This window comes from Leptonychotes weddellii, chromosome 3 (assembly GCF_054177405.1).
Source record: "Leptonychotes weddellii isolate Sample4059 chromosome 3, ASM5417740v2, whole genome shotgun sequence".
In the NCBI taxonomy this organism is placed as follows: domain Eukaryota; kingdom Metazoa; phylum Chordata; class Mammalia; order Carnivora; family Phocidae; genus Leptonychotes; species Leptonychotes weddellii.
Window position 1 is genome coordinate 18,646,918 of NC_138371.1, and position 12,716 is coordinate 18,659,633.

Sequence of the window (12,716 nt, forward strand, 5' to 3'; positions counted from 1 at the left end):
GCATCTCGTAAATCATTGGCACTGTGATGTTACAGATTGCTTTCTGCTTTTTCATGGACTACTTCATCCTTGTTTTTCCACTGTGGAGATTTAATTTAGTTCAAAAACTCCACAACTATTTATGGAACGCTTCTTCTGTGCCAAGCACTGTCCTAGGCACGGCAGGAAATGGAAAGATTACTGAGACATGATCTGGTCTCCTCTCCAGCAGCTCATCTGACCATCAGAGAGACAGAGACTGGTGCAAAAAAAGGGACCGCCCTGCAGTGCAGGTCACCGCTGGAGGTGGGAAGACAAGGTGCAAGGGGAGTTTAGTTAATTCATCAGCACAAATGTTCTTTTTTAAAGGAAATTCTATTAGTACTGTAAACACTTCTGACAAAAGTAATCTTTCTTGCCTTACTAGCTCGCCAAGTGCAGATCTCTGAGGGAGTAGGTGGGACTTTCTGGAAGGAGCTAATAGTTTCCTGCATCTGTATGTGGGGGGCATTGGGCATTTACATTCATTTAATCCTCGCCCCTGCCTGAGGCGTGTCAGGAGGGAAGGGGAGAATAGTACAAGAGACAGAAGACCAGGCTCTATATGGCTCAGCTGCCTGGATTCCAATCCTGATTTTACTACTCAGTAGTTACATGACCTCCAGTAAGTTTCTTAACTTCTCTGTGCCTCAGTTTCTTCCTCCATAAAATGGGTATGATAACAGTACACACTTCATAGGATTTGTAGCAAGCACTAAACACATCATCGTGTATTCTGAACAGTACCTGAGACACAGAACACACTCCAGGATTTTATCATTTATATTTTGGTTCCACCAAGTAAATATTCATGCTACTTTGTATTACCTTTTCCTTCAATTTTTTTTCTTCCAAAAGAGCCAATTTATGACAATGATGCAGCAAACATTTTTGATCACCTACTATGTACCCAATACTGCCCTCCAGCTCTGGGAAAACAAAGATGAATAGAAATGACCCCACCATGGGGTTGCTCTCACAGGTTAGTGCAGGAGAGAAACACAAACACAATTAACAGCGCAGGACTGGTAATTAGTAACAGTGGTTGCCTAAAATGTTCTAAAGTCCCAGAAAACATTTCCCTCTCTCTCTCTCTCTCTAATAGTTAAAATGTGGTTCCCATTATTGTGTTTACAGTATTTGCTTGTGAAGGAAAGAAGGAAACTAAGGATCCTTGGGTGTTTGGTATGTGCCAGACAACGTGCTGAGCACCATATATGCATATTCTCCTTTAATTCTATGAAAAGAGTGCAATTACTGTCCTTATTGTACATAGAGGGAGATCAAGGTCTTTAGCACAGAGGGCAGGTAACCCCCCTAGGTTATACCACCAATCCTCACAGAGTCAGGACTCAAAATCAAGTCTGTGCTCTTGGCACTATGCTAGATCTGCTCCCAATGTAATATTCTACACGTCATCTGATCTAATTTCCAAAGTCTCCTCTTTGAGGGAGACGTTATTATGCCTATTTTTATACATGAGAAAACTGATGTTCAAGAAATTAAATTATTTGCCCAACATCAAAGAGTTCGTAAGTGACAGACCCGAGTGCCTCCAAAACTGTGGTCTTTTCCTAAAGACTGTGGTCTCTCCCATTTCCTCATGTGTGAGATAAAGTTGAATTTCCATCCAGGCCTGCAAGAAAGCTCCCTGGATTGAGACGCTGGAGACGTGAATTCTCATCCTGACTCTGCTACTTATCAGCACAGCAGCCTTGGACAAATGGCTTTCCTTCTTGGGGCCTTTCTGCCCTTATCTGTCCAAAGATAATAGAGGGCTCACCCTTCCCAAAGTCTCCAGAGGAATGTCATAGAAAATAGGCTGAGAGCAGACTCACCGGAATAAACCGAGGGTGGGAGCCTACAGGGATGCCCAAGGAGTGAAGAGGGAGAAGGCTCCAAGAATAAACACCCTCCCCCACCACCACCAACTGTGTGCCCGCCATCTGTATGAGAAAGGGGTCTTCAGTCTTCTACCTGTCAGAGATGCAGGTATATGACTTCTTCAGGACTGACTGGGACATTCTATCTCATCTTCAGCAATACCCATAAATGTACATGGAATGCCATATATCAGGCTGTGAGTTTATACACAATCCCTGCCTCATTGGAGAGACAAGGCAGACTCCTGAAAGAAAAAGCCCAGTATGGAAGCAGAGACCAATGCCCACCAGAGTTTTTATTTGAAAGCAGAGCTGGGAGAAAATGGGAAAGACTACATATGAGGATAGAAGGGCCCTGGTTGGGGGTTCAGGAAGCAGTTCACATAAGAAGAAGAGGAAAGAGGGGCATCTTGGACTGAGAGAGTTCTGGAAGGTGAGGATGGACATGAATGGACATATTTTAAGGCTGGTTAGTAGACCAGTTCTCTGTAGTGGAGGGCTGGCAAGATACGCCGGAAAGTTAGAGGCCAGTCATGGGGCACTTGAAATGCAAGAATCAGAGACATGTTTTTATCTTTTTATCCTCAAAGAATTTTGAGCATGAGAGTAATGTGATCATAACAGGGCTTTACAATATTACCTGGAGCCAAGTATGACAAACAGGTTAAAGTTGGGAAAAGATGAACAGTCAAAAAAAGTATGATGAGGAGGAGCAAAGCTGAATGGATCTGGGAAATAAGGCACTATTGATGACCTTGTAATGGCCCTCCCCGGGAGGCCAGGGTAAAACCAGATCACAAAAGAGGAAGGAAGGGGTAGACCGTGCTACGATGAAAATTAAGCATATTACAGTTCTCGGGAGAAACTTCAGAGTGAACGGAAGGTCCATAGGTTATGGGACAGGTTCAAGGAAAGTTGTATCTCCACCCCCCGCAGCAGGTTAAAGACAGAAAGGAAAATGTCCATAGAGAGAAGGAAGGAAGGCAGTGAGAAGAAGGAGAGCAGTGGTGGGCAGGACGACAAGGTGGGAAGGGCTCCCAAGAAAAGGTAGACGGAGGCTGCCTGGCCCTTCCTCCCCCCTTCCCTTCCAAAGCTAAGATATATGGACATATTTGAAAGTTTTATGGTTTGCCTATAGAGGCGGTTGGATGAGGCTATCCAGCTGTCCCCATAAGTTCAGCTGGCCTCCATGTTCTCCACAAAATGGGATATTGGGTTGTTAGCTGTGAGGGAGCTAGATGGAGGGCAGCTGTTTTGGTTTGGGTATCCCCAGAAGCAGACTGAGATGAGCAGTTTATTTGGGACTGGTTCCAGGAAGCAGTAGTACAGGAGCAGATAGGTGGGACAGGGAAGGGAAGGTAGGCAGTCAGATGCCCTTTTAGCCCAGGGGCCACTGTGGGGGCTTCACCTGGTGGAGAACTCTGGGAACCAGCATGGAACGCACTCCATGGACTTATCCTGCAAGAGGTAGGGAGCCAGGGAATGTACCTACCAGCTCTCATCAGTCATTGATGGAGGGCTGCTTCCGACAGAAATATCCTGCAGACGCCCAAGTGGACGGCGCCATGCATGTTGGAAGAGGGGGCATAGGCTCTAGCAGCCAGGTGCAGACAGTTGGAAGCATTCCTGGAAAGGATACCAGCTGAGAAGATATGGATCCAGCACCAAAAGCATCTGCTAGAGACAGGAACTTCGGGGAATAAAAAATGTTTGAAACAGAACCAGGTGAGGTGAGTAATCATGGTTCTCTGGGGGTAGGTAAAGGAGGGTCTAGCAACAGTAGAGTCGACTCAGATTAAAGGGTGTGCATCTGTAATGATGTAATGAAACAAAACTTGGGACCCAATCAGATTCCAGAAACACTTCACCATCTGAGAGGTGAGACCAGGGACCGCAGATGGTCGGGATGAGCCATGGCAAGAAAAGAGGTCATAGCAGGAAGTCGGGAGATGGAAACATTCCAAGTCCCGGAGACCCAGCAATGGGCTGGTTGTTGCTGCATCTAGATGTGATATGAGGATATAAAAGTAGACACCACCATGAACCAGAAGAGCTGGAAATGGAAGATTATAGGTTCCACTGCCCTCATTCAACTGATAAGGAAGCTGAAAGGGACAGAAAGGGGAATTTGGAGGACATGAGGTGGCTAGTGAATTTCAGTGCCAGAATGACAACCCACATGCTTTGCTACTGCCTTGGGCTGTTGTCCCCTGGGCTGGATTCCAGTGATTATGAAAGGTCGAATCAGCAGACGGTGGGAAGCAGGAGGGTAAAGAAAGTGTAATCAGAGCATCTTTGGAGCGAGCGCCTGGAAGGGACAGTAGAGCAAAGTTATGGCCTTAAGTAGAAGGAGCTAGTGTGGTTTTGCTGTTAGCGTAGCAGGGGCTCTAGCACTTTCGTAGAGGAGGGTGGGAGCGGTCTGGTAGAAAGGGGGATCTTGTGAATGTATCTCACAGCTGCCTTTGCAAAGAGAACTGTTTTCTCTTAGATTTGCGGGAGGTTTTTTTTTGTTTGTTTTTTTTTTAAAGATTTTATTTTTAAACAATCTCTACACCCAGCATGGGGCTCAAACTGACAACCCCAAGATCAAGAGTCGCACGCTCTACCGACTGTGCCCCAGATTTGGGGGAGGTATTGATGAAGATTACAGAGAACGAGCTAAAGCCCACTCCCTGCTTTCTACACCCCACCCCTTGGTGCTGTCCTGGATCAAAAAATAGATAGAGGAAATGGAGGAAATATTTGTCCTAAGGGAATTCAGCCCTAAGGAATGAGGAATTTAGTCAGACACAGTGAAGATGAAGGTCATACTTTTGAGAACAAGTCTAAAGCCCAGGAGTCTTGAAAGCTGAGCTGTTCAATTTCACAGGACCCTAGAAGCCCACATGCCTTCTCTGTAAGTTCCTACATTTCACGTTAAGATACAACAAGAAGATGCAAGTCTTACTCTCTAAAAGGTCTGTCCCTCACTCAGGGTTGGAGGAGTCCTTAGGGATGAGGACAGAGTGAGGAGTTACCCACGGAGGATCACATGACCGTCATGCTTGGAAATGATACATCGACTCAGTCCTCATGCTGAGGGTGGAGAACCTCAGTCCTGGCTGCACCCTGTTGGTCTCCTGCCTGGGGTGACATTTAGTCGTGTGAGCAATCCTTAACCCAAGTTGAAAGGCTATTTGCAACTTAATGTCTGGGATCCTCGGGGGCCACCTTTCGGTTCTATGGCAAGGCACTGTCTGAAGTGACTGGGGGTCGTCTGCATTGGCAAAGGCCCTGAAGTGATGGGCAGCAAAACAGGAGGAACCTCCTAACAAAACCGGGACCCACACACTGGATTGTCACTGGTTATGCGATGAGAGCACCGGGGTAGGAAAGGTGGATGAGACAAGACTTCAAGAGAAGACGTATTTGGTATCAACAGTTGGTTTTCAACAAGTGTTCTAAGACCATTCAATAGGGAAAGAACAGTCTTTTCAATAAATGGTTCTAGGAAAACTGGACAGCCACCTGTGAAAGAACGAAGGTGGACCCTGACTTCATACCATATTTAAACGTGAACGCAAAATAAACCCAAGACCTAAAAGTAAGAGCTAAACTTATAAAACTCTTAGAAAAAATAGAGGGAAAATCTATATAACATTGGATTTGGTGATGATTTCTTGGATTTGATACTAAAAGCACAGGAAACAAAAGAAAAACTAGAAAAATTGGATTTCATCAAAATTAAAAGGAATTAATTAGGAATGATGAATTATTAGGAATAATTATGAATTATTAATAAAGAATTAACATCTAGTTTATATAAAGGACTCTAACTCAACAAAAACAACTCAATTAAAAATAGGCAGAGATCTTAAAAGCTCTCATCACAAGAAAATGGTGACAAATGCTAACTAGATGGATTGGGGTGATCATTTCTCAATATATACAAATATTGAATCATGGGACGCCTGGGTGGCTCAGTTGGTTAAGCATCTGACTCAGCTCAGGTCATGCTTCCAGGGTCCTGGGATGGAGCCCTGCTCAGCGGGGAGTCTGCTTCTCCCTCTCCCTCTGCCTGCCATTCCCCCTGCTTGTGCTCTCTCTCTCTCTCAAATAAATAAATAAAATATTTAAAAAATATATCGAATCATTATGTCGTATATCTGAAACTAATATAATGTTATATGTCAATTATTATTATACCCCCCATTTAAAAAATAGGCCAAATGATAAACTTTATGTTATGTGCATTTTGCCACAATAAACAACAACAAAGAGCAAAGCATTTAGCTTGTGGCGGCAGAATGATAATATAGAACGGAAACCACAGAGGAGCCATAAGCCGTAAGTCAGCTGTCCCCCTGTCTCAGAAGAAGAAGGTGGAGTCATCAGGGGAAGAAGAGCATCTGAGAGAAACTGGGGTCAGCCGTCGTGTAGATGGGCCCGAGCATGCTTGGAAAAGGTACCAGATGCAGGAGATTTTTGCTTTGAAAAAAAGAAAAAGAAAAACGTCCCTGCAGTATAATGGAAGGGACTAGAGAGCGGGGAGAACAAGGTAGGGAGCAGTGCAGGGCTGAGTCTGAGTCTGAGTCGGAGGAGATATGTGCTGGGAGGGAGGGGGGGACCTGGTATGGGACATGTGACCAGTGCATTCTTTTTTTTAAGCAAATAGTTGCAAGCTTGGAACCGGTGTCAAGACTTGACAATTAAGCGTTGTCTCCTATGTGCTCCACGGTGTGTGTTTACACGAAGCCTGCTGTGCCCGCGCATGGGACAGTCCTCATGTCCCACAAGGACATGCACTCGCTCCCCCACTTCTTTGCAGTACTTCCTACAGCCCCTGTGAACTTCCCCATCTGGCTGTGACCAATGTCCAAAGGGCATGGCCATGGTTCTCACTGGGCTTTTCACATTCCCAGCTCTGACTTTGGAAGTCACCCAGAGGAAGGAGCAGGATTAAGGAGCAATGTGAATGCATCCTTCCTGTCTATTGTGTTCCCCCAGAGCAAAGATGGCCAGCACTTCGACATATTTTGAGCCGGGATTTAGAGTCTAAGTTAATTTGGGAGAAAGGAGCTTTTGTCCTTAAGGAGTTTGAGGCTCAAGGAGAGGGTGTCATATTCTATAGTTGTGACAAATTGAAGGGGGAAAAAAAAGCGATCTTTCCAAGGATGGGGTTAATTTACACGGTAAGCAGAAAACTGAGCCGGGTCTCAGGAAAATGAAAATGAGAAAAGCCAGCAGTGGCCTCGGGCAGAAGCCAAATTAATCTCTAGAACCTGCTTTGGCTTGTCAAAAACTGAACATAGATGAGTTCCAATGTGAATGGAGGTAAAGGGAAGTGGGTAAAGTTCCTCTCCTTCTATGGTTGGGACATAAAGCCCCCACGAGCCTAAGAGCTTCCCAAGATAGAAAATGTGGCATTTGATCTCCTGGTGACTTGCAGGATGTCTGGCCCTCCAGCAGGGTCTCACCCACCACGTGCAGAATGAATGCTGGACCCAACAAAGGGAGAAAGAAGTGAATGAAAGAGCGTAGAAAGCCCCATTCCAGCCCCCATTTCACTGACAACAGGAATAAAATGAAGGACAAAGCGGGCTGAGTTATTATAGCATTCTGACTCCATTTAACTTTGGGCAAACACTTTTTGTTTAGCTGGGATAATGGGAGCACTCGGATTGGTAATAAACAAATAAGTGAGCAGAGAAATAGTGTCTTACATTTGAAGGAATTTACAGTTTACAAAGCTATTATGCACACATTTTTTCCATAGAGCTTGTAAACCACACGGCGCACAGGCATGACAAATATTACCTTGTCCTTTGATGAATAATCAAACTGCAATTTGAAGGGCCGAAATAACAGTAATCACAGAGCTAAACGTGGCAGAGTCCAGATTTTTGAGTTGTGGTTCTGGCTCTCAGGGGGCCTATGCTCTGGAGCAAAAAAAATCCCACCCATGTGTTTGGCCTGGTCAACTCCACGCAGAGCCTTCTTTTTTTGACCCAGGTGTCCAGGAAGAACATTGGGTCTGGTTTTGTGCATGTTGTTAATTTTTTTTTTCTTACAAATTTTACCAAAAGAAAAAAAAATTTTTTTAACAAACCATGCAATGAAATTATGAAACGTGTGACTCAAATATGCATGTCTTCTCAGGCCAACAAACCCAGCCATCTCTCACATCTCACAGATATCACAAAGTCCCATTTTCACGCTGGTCCTTCCCGGGGTCTCCGCCTTCCCTGCCTCCCTGCCTGTGTCATTTCTCGGCTCTTCCCCAACACTGGTCTTCCTTCTGGAACTACAGCCTTATTTTGTTGCTGCGCTCACTTCAAATGCCTGCTCTCCTCCTCCCTCTTTACTTTTCCCCAAGGTCCTGGAGTTGCTTTCTTTGGAGACAGAGTCTATCCACTCTTTCTTTCCAGAGCTGGGGCCAGCTGGCCCCCGAAATCAATCAGTGGCCCATCAGAGACTGGGGTGATGCTGTCCCTCCCGCTGTGGAATTTAGGTAAGTTCCCCGGAGGCCCGTTAGTGCAAACATGTCATGAGTCAGCTCTGCCTCACGGAATTCTCCCATTTCCTGAAGTCTCCCGAAGCCTTGTCGATGGCTTTATCTGCTCAGCCAGCAAGTTTCTGCTCTAGGAGTGGGGACTCTCTTTGTTTCCCTTCCCTTTTTTCTTTTTTTAAACCGCCCTGCCTGGTCTCCCAGGAAGGCTGTCAGGGGCCTCACATGCTCTGCCCCTATCCACGGCTCCCTCTTGCCCATTTTTAAAGTTTTCCTTTTCAGTCCCATTTCGGCCAGCCTCCCACGCCCTCGGCCTTCTTCGGCAGTGCGCCCTTTACTGCCTGGTTTGGGTGCTGGAGGAGTTTAAGAGAACTTCGGGTCCAGGAATTGCAAACCCTTGTGGGTTTCCCTTGTGGTCCATCCCTGGGCTTCCGGGGACACTGTGAAGCTCTGAAGTTTCTTGCAAAATGTCAAGGGTCTGGGGACCCACCAGGGGAGAGACTCCATAGGTCCCCATTTTGTTCCCCAGAACCTTCCCCGGGCCCCCTCGTGCCACAGATACCTAAGCAGAGTCCTATGGAGTTCCACGGGGGCCTGTCTCATTTGCGCTCTGCCATACCTGTGTGCATTTTTCTGCCCCTTGAGGCTTCCCACAACACTTTCCCTCCTTCCTGGGCTTTCCCTTTGGACTCTGGCTTTCCCACACCAGGACACACATCAAGTACTCCCTTGCACTTACACAGTACTCGGGGCTAGCTACATAACTTGTGGTGCCCAGAGCAAAATTTTTAGAAAATGTGGGGCCCAACAGGCGGTGGGAAAGGCAATCTCCCCTTCTTCAGGTCAGCCACCCCAAGGATTGTGAGCTTGGTGACAGGGTACCCTGGGGCCCTGCCTGGAGGCTGGGTGAGAGGCCCATGTGCAAGTGTGCAATGAACAAGCCGTGGTACTGAGAGCCTGGGAGGGCAGCCACCTCGCCCCACATGTGACACACTGTGGGACACATGCTGACTCTCACCCTCCCTGCGCCCAAACCCAGGCCAGGGTGGATGAACAGCAGAATATGGCCCACCATCATGCCAGGCAGAGGCCTCAGCTGTTATGGGGTGGGGCTGGAGAGAGGAGGCCAGTTGGGGCCTGGGAAACAGGACTCAGGGTGCAGACTGTGGACACCTCATCCCAGAGAGGCGGCGAGAGGTGGACCCCAGAGGCTCCAGACCTCCTGTGCCTGCTCCATTGTCCCATTGGACTTCCTCTTCAGTCCACACACACAATCAAAGATGTGAGTGTTAATTAAGAAGCTCAAGATGGTGACAACAGGGCATCAAACTTGGCGTGGATCCTTCTGCACTGGTCACGTGCCCATGAAGTGCCCTGCCAGCCTTTCACGGTTTGCAAAGCACATTCACATACCTTTCTTCTGACTGCAGATGGCCCTTTGAATTAATTGGGTTGACTATCTTAAGGCTTATTTTACAGGCAAAGGCAAGACTCCACTAGGCACAGCTTAAACACGTGAGTTCTGGAGTCAGACAGCTCAGATATGGGCTGGGCCTCGGAGGGGTGAAGGTTCTTTTGCAGGGTTGTTATGGGATCACAACAAAGAATGCATAGAACACAGCCCATCACGCCAGATGCAGTCAGAGCACCCCAGAAATGGAGCTGTTCATGTGCCCAGTGGGCATAGCCAGTTTCTCCCAAAATTCTATTCATGAACAGTTAGACCAATTTTCAGTTGTCACATTCTATCTGTACCATTATTGGCTTAATATTTTTTTTTTAAATCTCTCTACTTTTTTTACACTTCCAATTTTATTTTATAGGGTAACTTCATTTTACTATCATAAATGAAAGACCAATATTGCTCATCTTAAATAGAAGGCAATCATAAATTCATGGAAAATGAGAATGGTGTGAAAATCTAGCCAGATACCTTTGCTTGCTGAACACTTAGAGCCTGTCCCTTTTCTTGTGAAAGAGGGAAATTAGCAAGGATTAAAGATTTAGCCCTACCCTGAGATTTCTCTTTGATTTAACTCACAAGGAATAATTTTGTTGCTATTCCATTCAGTGTTATCGCGTGTCTGGCTGGTCCCTGAACCAGTCATCATGAACTCTTCTGCATTACTTTGCCTGCTACACTTTGGGAAATCCTAAACACGAGGTTAGGAAGTAGTGGAGCTAAGGGTCACAAGACATGCAGCACGGGTACAAAAAAATTAAAAACCCGCACAAAGCAATCCCAAACGTTTTTCATGGACACATGGATTGAAAGAATTTACATCAGCTCCTTAACAGGGATTGCCTCTGAGGAGCAAGGGAAGAGGAAAGGGTTGTTGGCAAAGGGACTTCAACCATATTCATAACATTTTAATTATTTTATCAAAAATGTTTGAAATAGAGAAATATCTTACAGTTACTATTTCTGCATGATTTAGCATGATTATTTAGCATTCTTTTTTTTGAGAGTTTAGCATTTTATCCTCATTTTTAACCTACAAAGTGTAAAGTGTTCATAAAAGATTTTAATAAATATATTAACGCTTAAGGTGATCATTGTTTCGAGTGCGAGAGGCAGGATTGCTTTCTAATGTACTAGTTTACATTTAGAATGTAAATGTACAGAACAAAAACTGTTGCCATCTTACAGTGAATGACACAAAACATGAGCTTGCCCATTTTTTTGCCAGCGTAACACATGTCCATGTTCTCTTCCTCCCTCCTCCATCGGATAGACAAAGAGGGATCCAAATTTTGACAGGTGAAGAGAATGCAGTTGATTGGTGTGACCTGAAATGTTTACTCTTTTGGTACAAAGCTTTCACTGAGTGACCGGGTCAGTTAGTAATGCAGCTTACAAAGAAAGCCCAACCAAGAGCCTTAAACGCTCACAAGACGAAAGCAAGGAAGGCTGCCCAATGTACCAAGGAAGGGGAGGCCGCAAAATGTTAGCTTTCCTACCCTGCAACCTGGAGGCAATTGCTACAACAGAGAGTGTAGCAAATCGTCTACCCCCTGCAAGGAAGTAACTAGTAAAAGTCGTCTGGCGTGAAATGCCGGGGAGGGTCTTCCCCCAGGATCCTCCCGTTAGATTCCCAGCATGGATAGGACTCGTGGGCAGGAGTGTCTCTATACCGCGGTGCCAAGCACGTCGCTGAGCACCTCGAGGCCACCTAGGCAGAAATTCCAGCCGTCGCAACAGACTGCCACGCATGTCCTCCAAATTAAACTGGCAGCCCTGGCGGCTTGCGCCCGGGGACTGCCCGCGATGGAGGAGCAGAGGAGCCTTCTTCGAGAGGAGAAGCTGAGGCTGACAGTGAGTCTGGTAGCAGCAGTGGCCTCTCCGCCGAGATCCCTTTCTAGATGGACTCCAGAATCCAGTCGCTGCCGGAGAGCGAGGAGACAGGCAGAGACAGGTCCTCTCCCATCGTGGAGGGCGCTGTGCTCCTGGAAATATTCCTCCTCCTCATCGATGAAGCCATTCTCCTGAGCATGAGTGCAGTCCCGGCTGGACTGCAGCCTGGCACGCTCCCTTATATTCCTGAATGGACTCGTAGAGGCCGTGGAGTTGGCAGAGCAAGGACATGCCCAGCTGTAGGAGGCCAACCATCTCCTTGCAGAGCAGGGCCAGCGCGGCGTCCAGGTTGGGAGGCTTGGCGGGCAGCAACCTCCTCCCCGGCCCGGGCCCCGCCGCCCACTGCTTGTGCCCCCGCGGCTCAGCTGGTCCTGGATGCGTGACTTCTGCGCAGAGTGCAGCGGTCCGCTCAGGCTCTTGGGCAGCGGGGGCAGCCCGTCCACCCACAGCCCCCCGGACCGCGTCTGCCACCCCCAGCGCCGCTCCGGCCCCGCTCATTGCGTCAGACCCGGCCACGCGCCTGCCATTATTTAGCGTTCTTTAGACTTTTATGTGTTTTTTAAATTTTCTTAAAATGTAAAAGAAAAAAGAGAGAATGAAAATGAAGCAAAAAGTTTAATCAGGGCAAAATGCTCCCGGAGAAGGTTGCAGGGAAGGATCAAAATGGTTTGGTAAATAAGGGACTGTATGAGTCAGTGAGGGCTGTTGTAACAAACACCACCGACTGGGTGTCCTAACCAACAGAAATGCATTTTCTCACATTTCCAGAGGCTGGAAGTCCAAGATCAAGGTGCCAGCAGGCTTGGTTTCTTCTGAGGCCACACTGCTTGGCTTGCAGATGGCTGCCACCTCCCTGTGTCTGCATGTGGTCTTTCCTCTGTGCCTGCCATGTCTTAATTTCCTCTTCTTACAAGGACACCAGTCAGATTGGACCAGGCCCCACCCAAGTGACCTCATTCTACCTTAACTACCT

General features: G+C 46.9%; 1 pseudogene; it reads right to left on the reverse strand.

Moving 5' to 3' along the window:
• Positions 1-11,747: 11,747 nt before the first annotated feature.
• Positions 11,748-12,478, reverse strand: LOC102740731 (protein FAM89A pseudogene; annotated as a pseudogene).
• Positions 12,479-12,716: the final 238 nt, after the last annotated feature.